The sequence below is a fragment of the Portunus trituberculatus genome, chromosome 47 (assembly GCF_017591435.1).
Source record: "Portunus trituberculatus isolate SZX2019 chromosome 47, ASM1759143v1, whole genome shotgun sequence".
Taxonomy (NCBI): Eukaryota; Metazoa; Arthropoda; class Malacostraca; order Decapoda; family Portunidae; genus Portunus; species Portunus trituberculatus.
The window spans coordinates 25,963,250-25,975,749 of NC_059301.1; the positions used below are offsets into that span (position 1 = coordinate 25,963,250).

General features: G+C 43.0%; 1 protein-coding gene across 2 annotated transcripts in view; it reads left to right on the forward strand.

Moving 5' to 3' along the window:
* LOC123520719 (E3 ubiquitin-protein ligase LNX-like) overlaps positions 1 to 12,500 on the forward strand; it is a 211,344-nt gene that overhangs the window by 4,535 nt on the left and 194,309 nt on the right. The window lies entirely within an intron of this gene.

A 12,500-nucleotide genomic window follows, 5' to 3' on the forward strand; every position in this document is an offset into this window, starting at 1 on the left:
GACACAGACACAGACACACACACACACACACACACACACACACACACACACACACACTAGTCAATGCAGTGCGTCATTAATCTCGGAATGGCGCAATGTAAAGAAAAAATAGCAGAGTTTTCAGTCATTAGCGAAGGAAGCAGAGCAGGTGGTGGTGGTGGTGGTGGTGGTGGTGGTTGGGGTAGTGCAGACAGGGGGTGGAGAAGGAAAAGAACAGGAAGGAGGACAAGGAAAGGCGGAAGAAGATCTGGTGAAGAGGAGGAAGATTGGGAACAGAAGAAAGTCTATCTTATCTATGAGTACAGAATGGAACGTTGAGAAAATATTTCATTTGAATAAAAACAATATTGATAATAATAATAACTAGTTCTTAGGAATGTATTGAGTGGCTGTCTGGACGTCATTATTCTTATTACTATTACCACTATTTCTACTACTACTATTACTACTATTTTTACTACTGCTACTACCACTACCGCTACCATTATTACTACCACTACTGCATATCTTCATAACTAAATGAAAGCAGGACAAGTATGACGTCTCAGAAATATAATTAAAAAGGAAGAAAAAAAGGAAGACACGGTAGAAGAGACACGGGATGAGGAGCAAGAGGAGGAGGAGGAGGAGGAGGAGGGTCACCCAAGATAATGAAGGAGAATTTTGGGGTGAGTGATAGACAGGGATGGTGGAAGAAGAGGATGGGGGAGGGGATGGAGGAGGGGAAGGGGAAGGAGAAGGAAAGGTGATGTGGGGATGGCGGGAAGGCTGCTGGTCGGAGGGGTGGGAGCGTCGACAAGTTCCCTCACCAACAGTTATAAAACTTGAACCCAAAGTTCTAATTAAGGTAATGACAATATGTCCTTCTCTTTCCTCCTCCCTCCATCTCTCCCTTAATTACCTCTTTACCTCCCCCCTGTTTTCACCTAATGCCTCTTTTTTTCCTCTCTCTCTCTCTCTCTCTCTCTCTCTCTCTCTCTCTCTCTCTCTCTCTAATTTCCTTCTTTTTCTTCTTCCCTGCCTCTCATCTTCTCCCTCTGTCATCATATCCTATCCTATTGAAGCCTTTTTTTTTCTTTTTCACTCTTCCTTCTTCCTTCTTCCTCTGCATCTCACCACCATCCTACATTCTTTATTTTTTCATCTCCCTTTTTCCTGTAACTTTCCTACATTATCTCTCTCTCTCTCTCTCTCTCTCTCTCTCTCTGGGAATCATATTATCGATCAAGTAAACAAACTCTAGGGTGAAGTAATTTGAGAGGCAACTATTAATCCACACGATCATAAGGGCACCTGCATAACACTTAAGGGCGACACGAGAAATGTAAGTCATAATTCATCTCACTTTTACGTCACACCAGCGCGCCATTTCATCTGTTCCCCCCCCACCCCAACTCTATTATCCTTCATTCAGACAGGACTCTCGTATTTACCAGCCAGCCTGACTTTTGCAATTTTAAACGCGTTAGATTGTATGTAATAGTAAAGTCAGGTAGTTACGTGTGATTTTTTTTTTCTTCAGTTTGTAGTTTAGTAGATTGTAATGTGTGGTCTCTTTTATTTTTCATGTTAGTGTGATGGTCGGTTTCGTGTTTTTTTTTTCTTTAAAGATCTGTCAAAGCCATATTTTTCTTGATCATTTATGTATGGTGTGTGTGTGTGTGTGTGTGTGTGTGTGTGTGTGTGTGTGTGTGTGTGTGTGTGTGTGTGATTCACCTCGGTCGTCTGCTGGTCACCCAGCCAGTCTTCCCCATTACGGAGCGAGCTCAGAGCTCATAGACCGATCTCCGGGTAGGACTGAGACCACAACACACTCCATACACCGGGAAAGCGAGGCCACAACCCCTCGAGTTACATCCCGTTCCTACTTACTGCTAGGTGAACAGGGGCCACACATTAAGAGACTTGCCCATTTGCCTCGCCGCTTACCGGGATCCGAACCCAGCCCTCTCGATTGTGAGTCGAGCGTGCTAACCACTACACTACGCGGTGTGTGTGTGTGTGTGTGTGTGTGTGTGTGTGTGTGTGTGTGTGTGTGTGTGTGTGTGTGTGTGTGTGTGTGTGTGTGTGTGTGTGTGTGTGTGTGTGTGTGTGTGTGTGTGTGTGTGTGTGTGTGTGTGTGTGTGTGTGTGTTTCTGCTTTATGCAAATTCGTATTAGGTTATTTACGTATATTTACAGTTCTACATTTTTTTTCACTAGTCTGTCCGCAGTTGGGTTTTGTACACGAGTTATTGCCAGAATCATTTTCTTTGGGGGGGAGGGGGGAATTTCATAAGGAAAATGGATTATACAAATTTTTCAAGAGGCATTTGCAAAGAGTTAGAGTTTGATATACATAGCAATCTCACATCAGCCTTTACAATGTGAACTCCATTTCGTGGCTTGCAAGGTCTGTTATAACTTTCTCTGCCACACATGAAGAGTAATAGTCTTTTTATTTCTAGTTCTGTTTCTTCCCAACTGGTACCAAGTCATCTGTTTATCATTTATAGTGTTACTGGACTGGACTTCTAATTGTCCTATAATTAGTGGAGATTATAAATGCCAAGTTGTGCCAGACGTTTCTCTAGCGTCTATTAACAGGACCAAGGTTTTTATCAACACTATTCGTTTTTTTTATTTTTATAGGAGAAACAATATAAAAAAAACAAGTAAACAAAAAAAGTAATGAATACATGAACTTCAGCATGCAGATGGATGACATATTCCCAACAGCTAATTGTAAAATATAACAGTAAAAATATGACGCGATATGAAATGCAAAGTGGTAGTTGAGGGGATGACTTTTTAACCGTCTCCCCCTTCCATACCTGTAGTGGATATCTGAAATATATCGTTGCCTGGCAACACAGCCCGCCTTGTTATATGAATAACAAAAAATAATAATTCTATTACCAGAAACGTCTATGCTCCCTTTTCTATGTTCTTGCATGTCCCTTTTCTTTCCTTCCATCCCCCTCATCCTCCTCCTCCTTCGTTTACTTTTTTCATCTCTCCTCCCGTTTTTCTGCTCTAAATTCTTTTCCTCTTTCCTCTCCTCTATGCTCCCCTTTCTATGTTTTTGTATGTCGCTTTTCCTTCCTTCCTTCCATCTCCCTCATCCTCCTCCTCTTCCTCCTTCGTTTACTCTCATCTCTTTTCCCGTTTTCCTGATGTAACTTCTTTTCCTCTTTCCTCTCCTCAACCTCTTCCTAGTGTTCCACCTCTTACTTCTTCTCCCTTCCCCTATACTCTGCACTTCCACCACCTACCCCCTCCTCCTCAACCTCCTCGTCCTCTCCTCGTATTCTTCTCCCTGCTTTCTTCACTCTTCCATAAGGTTTCTCATTTTATCTCCAGCGAAGACAAGTAACCACCCCATATATTTTCCTCCTCTTCTCGTTCCCTTTTCCTCCTCTCCCCCCCTAGTATCGGCGCTCCCCCACACACCTCACGTCCGCGGCCGTTCAGATAAGAGGGACGTGAGCCCGGCAGTGCGGGTTTATACTCGTAAAAAGTCCCGCTCTGATATCTTAAAGGGCTCTCGGGCAGACCTCCGCCAGCTGCGTTTTCTGTCGTGCGGAATCATAGAAAACGGAAGAATGCTTGCCTGCTGGTTATCAGTGAATCGGAAATCAGAAGGAACGAATGTCGATTTTTACGTCGTTTGTGTGTTAAGTTATGAAGCGGTTCATTAAAATTACGTACGACTAATGTTAGGGTACTCAAATCTCCCTCTCTCTCTCTCTCTCTCTCTCTCTCTCTCTGCGGCACAGTACTCTTCTCACTGCCTGAAAATCCTGCGTTCGATACTGACTCGCGTAAACTTCTTGGGTGGGAGAGGCAGCGCTTTCTCGTAAACTCTCCTAACATCTCTCTCTCTCTCTCTCTCTCTCTCTCTCTCTCTCTCTCTCTATCCCCTTGCATCTATCTGTAGGGTCCCGCGGGGCTTGTTAATAATATCGGTCGGGCGGCGCTGCAGTGAGTGTCTGTGCTGCCGCGACCGTCCCTTATTGAGGATGTGACGTCACTTGAGCTGCGCCATCGGAGAGTTGACAAAGCTCCTCATTTTAACTTTGGTCATCCGTCGGAGGTTAGACCAGAGGAGGAGGTGGTGGTGGTGGGGAGAGAAACAGGCAACATGGGGAGGCAGACAAGAGAAACGTGGAGGGCTTGCGAGAGAGAGAGAGAGAGAGAGAGAGAGAGAGAGAGAGAGAGAGAGAGAGAGAGAGAGAGAGAGAGAGAGAGAGAGAGAGAGAGTTAGGGACAGCTAAGTAAGGAGGGAGAGGGGAATCGGGAGAGGGAGGAAGAGGAGGGATAAAGGACGAGGAAGGGGATTTAGTGGGGAAGGGAGGGAAGGGAAGAGAAACGTAAATAGGACAGGGAGGGACGAGGGAGACTAAGGAGAGAGAGTTAGGACTTAGGGACAACAAAGTAAGGGAGGAGGACGAGGAGGAAGAGAAGGAGGAGGAGGAGGAGGAGGAGGAGGAGGTAGAAATGGTGGAGTTATTAAGGAAGGAGTGAAGGAAGGGTTAAGTCACATGAATAAAGAGGAAGGAAAGAGGAGGTCAAGGAAGACGGGAGATTAAGGGAGAAGGAGTGAGAACTACAAGGAAACAGGAGAGAAAGTGAAGGGATAAGGAACCGGTAAGGAGTTTAAAAAGAGACAGCAAAAGAGAGAGAAAGAGAGAAGAGAGATAGCAAGAGGCAGGAAAGAGAAGGAAAAAGGCACACAGACAGGAAGAGAAAGGAGGGGAAATAAAGGAATGAGAAACAGCAATTGAGTAATACCAAAGAGTTTTAATTCCAGGGTCACGCAACACCGCGGCGGGAGTGAACTGTGAGGGACAGATTTAATGGAAGGTAAAGACCGTAAGACTGCCAGAGTTGTGTTGCAGCTGAGGTTACACAAGCTGGCTGACGTGTTTGCTGGTGGTGGTGGTGATGGTGGTGGTGGTGTAGTGTTGGATGGAGTGACGGTGATGGTGATGGCCGGGACAACGGTGATGGTGGGGAAGAGTGGTGGTAGAAAAGCGGAGGAGGGGCGGGGGCAGAAGGGAGGCAAGCCTGCTGTCGTGGGCTTTGCCGCTCGTGAAATGGAAAGAGAAAAAGAGGATGCGTTGTGGATTGATGAGAATAGGAATAAAAAAGAAATAAATACAGTGGAATGGAACTCTATCTATCTATCTATGTCTGTCTGTCTGTCTGTCTCTCTCACACACACACACACACACACACACACACACACACTGCAAGTGTCAGAAATGCATAAATGCCAGAGATGAAAGATCTACCTTTCTAACTCCAACATCGTAGAATTGTGAGTTTATTAATGCTTCCAGCACGCAACACACACACACACACACACACACACACACACACACACACACACACACACACACACACACACACACACACACACACACACACACACACACCGCGTAGTGCAGTGGTTAGCACGCTCGACTCACACTCGAGATGGTCCGGGTTCGAATCCCGGAGGCGGCGAGGCATATGGGCAAGCCTCTTAATGTGTGGCCCATGTTCACCTAGCAGTAAATAGGTACGGGATGTAACTCGAGGGGTTGTGGTCTCGCTTTCCCGCTGTGTGGAGTGTGTTGTGGTCTCAATCATAACCGAAGATCGGTCTATGAGCTCTGAGCTCGCTCCGTAATGGGGAAGACTGGCTGGGTGACCAGCAGACGACCAAGGAGGAGGAGGAGGAGGTGAATTACACACACACACACACACACACACACACACACACACACACACACACACACACACACACACACACACACACGCACACACACACACATAAATAGGAAGATAATTAATTGACCGCAGCAATTTTACACCTTATAATTAACATAGAGCTATGATTCTCAAACTGTACACCGCGCCTACCGGTGCATAATGTGTCCCGCGTAATATTCATACAAGTAACAGTAGAGCTTGTGCGACGAAAATCAGATATATATTACTAATGCGCAATAAGCAGTAAACTCAAAACTTCTGATCTAAAATCTTAGAATGTATCTTTTATACATAAAGATACATACAACTTCACAAGTGGTTCATATAATATGCCTTGTCTTCTTATCAAGAGATAAAAAAATAAAACTAAACCCAATTAACTAACATTTAGGATCCTGTCACTAGAAATACACAAACACACAGAACAAGTATTTATGTAACAAGTGGATGAGGTCTGTTCTGTTTAAAGGTTCATTGAGGGTCGTGTAGTCATAGCTACGTTGAAGCATCCGAGCGTCAGTTCCTGTTAAGCTGAGATCCTGTACAGCAAAGTAAAACCGACCTGAGCTTATACAACACATTCGCTAATAAAGGAGTTGAGTGAGTGAGTGAGTGAGTGTGTGTGTGTGTGTGTGTGTGTGTGTGTGTGTGTGTGTGTGTGTGTGTGTGTGTGTGTGTGTGTGTGTGTGTGTGTGTGTGTGTGTGTGTGTGTGTGTGTGTGTGTGTGTGTGTGTGTGTGTGTGTGTGTGTGTGTGTGTGTGTGTGTGTGTGTGTGAACGTGAGTGAGTGTGTGTGTGTGTGTGTGTGTGTGTGTGTGTGTGTGTGTGTGTGTGTGTGTGTGTGTGTGTGTGTGTGTGTAGTACATGTTACCAAGTACTTCACTTTGCAATAACCTAACACATTTACTATTATCTATATATATTCACACACACACACACACACACACACAAAAAAAAAAAAAAAAAAAAAAAAGCTCAACCGGTAATAACAGGAACACATGCTAGAGATCAGATCAGCATGTGAAATACGCACCATTAACCTGTCGCCCCACCCTGGTTAAGATTCTCCTCGTCGCCACATTAGAAAGTACAGTCACTCCTCTAGACTAGCGTTCCGTCTGGGCAATACTGACAGAATCCTGAGCAGCTAACACACACCCCCGTCACTTTACTATCAGCACACAAGGGACACAACTAGACTTTCTCTACTAATCTTCATTTGCCCCTGTATTCATCGCCACTGACCTCCTTCCGATCCCTCCCCAAGCTTGTCCGTCAACTGCCGGTCTATTCCAAGTTACCTTAGCGAAAATTCTTACATTTCCACTAATGTATTGCAATATTTCATGGCTTTGCACGTGCGAGGACGAGTAACTGTGCATGAGTGAGTATGTGGGTGATTATGTGTGAGAAGACAGGACTGCAAATATCTCTCTCTCTCTCTCTCTCTCTCTCTCTCTCTCTGTGTGTGTGTGTGTGTGTGTGTGTGTGTGTGTGTGTGTGTGTGTGTGTGTGTGTGTTTATCAGCTCTTGAATACGAAATATGGCGCAAAGAGAAGGGGAAGGGAAAGCAGGTCGAGGCAAAGGGAGGGTTTGGACGAGGAGAGGAGAGGAGAGGAGAGGAGAGGAGAGGAGAGGAGAGGAGAGAGAGGAGAGGAGAGGAGAGGAGAGGAGAGGAGAGGAGGAGAGGAGGAGAGGAGAGGAGAGGAGAGAGAGAGAGAAAGAGAAGAGAAGAGAAGAGAAGAGAAGAGAAGAGAAAAGAGAAAAGAGAGAGAGAGAGAGAGAGAGTGAAATTTATGCCGTCGTCACCAGAACTTACGCAAATTTTTCAGCGCTTTCTTATTCTTTGTCTTAATTTCCATTAGTGTTACGACTCGCAAAGTTACGAATCATTGTTCTCTTTTTCATTCTAAATCAGTCTTCCTGTCTATTCGCCTACCTTTTTCTGTCTGTCTGTTTAAATGTCTCTATATCTATTTCTCATATGTTTGTCTATCTATCTGTCTGTCAATGTGTCTGATTGTCTGTACTTGTATCTGTCTGTCTGTCTTATGTCTAATCTGTATACCTGTCTATGTCTTCGTCTGTGTCTAAAATTTGTACCTTTATCTCTCTCTCTCTCTCTCTCTCTCTCTCTCTCTCTCTCTCTCTACATAGTATTCAACCATCATCACTTCTCTTTAGAGCATAGTAGTCGTACATCTGATTGTTATTTATCTTTTTTTTTTTTATGTTACGGTGAACTGTGCTGCGTTTTCTAAGTCGCTTAACTCTCCGCGTTTTCTACATCAACGAGGGTCTCTCGCGGCCTCGTAAATCGTAAACTCCGGTAAACTGGTCTCTCGTAGCTCGCCGCTTTTTCTGCACCGCGATGAGCTATATCACTGACTGCACACGAATTTCCACTAAATACGAATACGTGTGTGTGTGTGTGTGTGTGTGTGTGTGTGTGTGTGTGTGTGTGTGTGTGTGTGTTTAGTGACGCTTACATAAACTTGAGAGTTCAGTGTTTTCTATTCAGCACGTGTGTGTGTGTGTGTGAGAGAGTGTGAGAGAGAGAGAGAGAGAGAGAGAGAGAGAGAGAGAGAGAGAGAGAGAGAGAGAGAGAGAGAGAGAGAGAGAGAGAGAGAGAGAGAGAGAGAGAGAGAGAGAGAGAGAGAGAGAGAGAGAGAGAGAGAGAGAGAGAGAGAGAGAGAGTGTGTGTGTGTGTGTGTGTGTGTGTGTGTGTGTGTGTGTGTGTGTGTGTGTGTGTGTGTGTGTGTGTGTGTGTGTGTGTGTTTTCAGCAAGAGAAGTGTTGTTTCCGGATAAATGGAGGTGACAGCAATTTACCTGTAAAAATATGTCTTTGAAGTATGTTTTCCAGCAACAACTACCCAATTTTCCTCTAATTGTTTATTGTTAACGTCTTCCCTATCTACCTCCACCACCACCACCACCACCAGATTGTTATTAAAGTAAAGCTACACAAAAAACTGCTTAGCTCTTCAAGGAAAAGACGGAGAGCACAACATCACGGAAGGAGGTTACACAGCATGGTATGCAGAAAGAGACATTAGCAATATTAAAATCAAATAAGGTCTTACAAACATTATCGATAATACAAAAGGGAAAGCAGGGTATAGAAATTTATCAAAATTTTCAAAAAGCATCATCTTTGCCAGGAACGATGTATATAAAAAACAAAGTCCTTCGGTCAAAGGATAAAGTTAATACACCATCAGATGGGATCCTTGATCTTATAAGCTTTCACTCGACTCTGTAACGAGTAAAGCTCAACTACTTACCTGCTGACAAACCACAAAGGGGAACAGAATAGAATAGATAAATATTCCCGTCTTAAAATTCCCTTCTAGAAACGAGATGGTAGGAAACAGTTATAAAGGAACACCATGTACAGTACATTCCATGGTAAAAATGACATGAAGTTTACATAGTAGAAAAATAATAATGTACAAAAATCTTAAAAATTAATAAATATATAAAGGATACAATAGATTTAACGTCAACTCACAGGTGCAAGGTCAAAGGGCGTCAAACAAATTCTGACCTGAATACAGCAGTGCTCTTGTAAAATTGATATAGTTTCAACACAACTAACCTAACATAACACAGAAACCCTCCTGCACCACCAGGCTGAAGGACGCTCATACCGCACAACCTTCCTCACCTGAATACCGTGTTCTACAGTTAATGGTCTGCCTTCAACAATTATTTCCTGCCATATTCAGCAATTAAATACCTTCTCTTATTTAATTACCTAAGCTAACCTATATCTAACTTAACCTAGCTCAACCTATTCTCATCTAACCTTACCTAACTTAAATATCTCCCACGCCTGACAGAACTTATGAAACCTATCGTAACCAAACGTAACATAATTAAACCTAAACTAACGTAATATCACTTAATCTTAATTTTCACCATCGCCTGACCTAACCTAAACTGATAATCTTTAAGTATATTAAATGAAACGTTTTTCCTTCCCTACATCGTCTGAGTCTGAACATCCTCTATCATCTAACCTAACCTAACCCAACCAGTAACCAAACTCTACAGTATGGAACCTTAAGAATCCTCAGCTAAACTAATACTACTATGGACTTAAGTAACATATCTTCTTCCACTATATTATATTAAGACCACTAAAATCTTCCGTTAACCTTATATTACTATGAATTTAAGTAACTAGTGATTTTCCGACACAATATATTTAAGGATCATATTACTCTCAGTGCCGTGAAGTTATCGAAGTTTCACAAAAATGAATAAATAAATGAATAAATAAATGACCATCTTTATGAGTCTCTACACCACGCCAGGTATCTACATAAATACCATCCACCAAGTAATAAACTTTCTCAAGAGCAACCACTGCGGCAAGTTTCAGGCAGTAATTGTTGGCGTAGGCAGCAGCATTGATCCCAGGCAGCTACCTGACCAGTACTATTGTGGTTCCAGAATAAACAATCCACACTAATTGGTAGAACTCGACCTGTGGCTGTAATGTAAGCATGGTGGTATTTCTTTGAGAGGGCAGTCCTTTGTGGAGTGATCGGCTGTGTGTTCCCATTGCTGCATAAGTGGTACTAAAAACATACTATCAGAATTAGTTTTAATACATTATGTCGTCTTGCAAAGTGAAAGAAAGTAAAAAAAATCAGGAATAAACAGACTAGAAATGCTATACTTTAATACACATTTATGATTATAAAACTCAAGAAAAAAAACTATCAGACGTTTTCTATTTGTTTTTACACTTGAAAACATCAATCAGTTACACAAAACCTTGGGAACAGTACCATGAGATTTTTTCTAGTATGTTTCCTCGACTACCACAACGAAATAACATGATATATTTGAGGTTTTACGTACAGTGATTAAAAAGAAATACTAGAACATAAAGACAGATCGAACACTAATCTACGCGTATCCAGTTCGTATCTTGGATACGAAAAATAAGGCAAAGTAAAGCAAATTGGGAACAAAACACCGATTCAAAACACAAGGCCATGAAAACAGCCAGTTATGATCATCATCGTCAAGAACAACGACAATTACTTCATTTCTACCAAGGGACAAAGATCTCTTTCCCCTTCAACTTCTCCAATTATCTGTCAGCTCCCCGCTAACTCACGCTATCCGTTCACAATCTAAGGCCAACCACCAGCAGGTACAGACAGACATCCAGGAAGAGCCAAAAGTGAGTCTGGCCGCATCTTCCTGGTCACGTGAATCCGGCGGAAAGCTCGCGCACAATTAGCTCTTCTGCAAATTAATTTCCCGAAAGAGTCCGAAGGAGTACATTGTTTGGTCGGTTTTCGGCGAAAAGCAATAAAGAGGAAAGGAGCGGAAACGTAGGTAGTCAAGGAGGAGGAGAAGGAGGATGATAAGGGGAAGGAAATGGTAATGGGAAAAAAGAAGATAAAGGTAAATGAGAAGATGGACGACGACGAAGAAAGTGAGGACGAGAAGTAATGGAGGGGAACAGGTTAGAGAAAGAGAAGGAAGAGGAAATAAGGTTGTGTAATTATACGTGCAGTTCCTTAGAGTTTAGAGCATGTCTCGTGACGCTGTGGTTTAGTAAAGTCTGCCACACTGGGCTAAACAAATACGGCCGGTGATTATTCGTGCTAGCTGAATAGAATCACAGGTTGGCTATTGCGGCTAGAGTCAATGAATGCCTGTTCCTGCCGGTTGAATGGAACAGCTCCCCGCTTACTGCTGCTCACTGAAGGACGGATGAAAAAGGCATGAAGGGAACTCCTCCCAAATGACGTTAATAAGAGGTAAAGGAGTCTTTCTTCCCGGCAACTAAAGCCTTCAGAGAATTCAATAATACGACATGAGGGAGACACTGAGCCACGATGCATGAATGGAGAACCTTAAGAGGCAAGCTGAAAAAGACGAAGGTATACTGGCTTTCCGTGAACACCGGGCTTATTTGGAGTTTAATGAGAGGTCCCCACATAATCTGAGGTGATGATAAAAGACACAAACAATGTTTCCGATTTCAGTAGTATACATGTTTGTTGAGAGTAACAATGTATTCCCATATTGCGTTATCACATAAAGCAAAATATTGTGAATAATTTACCTTCTAAAGCAGTAACGAGGTCAGAACCCAGTGTAATTCTCAGAAACAATGAATAAACAAAAAGCTTTCTGTTGATGTGCTGCACGCGTGAATAATTTAGTTCTACTTAATGAATAACAAGGGAAGCGACTGGAGTCGGTTTGCAAGGCAGGGGCAGGTGGTGGGGTAACAGCTCCACTCGTCCTGAGCCGAAAAGAAAATGGTTCTCGCCAAAGTATTCGTCTCATCTCTTTGTTTTCGTCTTTTCTAATCCACAAATGCAAATTTCATAATCTGACCTCATCTTGTTCTCCTTCCGCTTCAATGCCTCCTTCCAACACAGGGACCTTTGTGTCCGTCTAGATATCCTTCTTTTATCACTTACACGCAAAACAACACCCATTAAGTCAGTTTTTGTCATTAGTAACGAGAATATAATGAATTCCCTCCAATTTCATAATCTAGCACGTTTCTTTCTTTTGTCGCAATAAGATGCGTATCACAGCATATTAGATCGATAAGATATTCATATGTACAAATGAAGGCCCTGAAATTGAGGGGCTCGAAAATGAAGCAGTAACGAGGCAAAATGAAGGCGAGGCAGACGTTGTTAATACAAGCAATATTATTCCGAAGCACTGATGAGCAACTCGAGGGTCCCGCGCACGGAGGCTTCTGTTATTCCATTG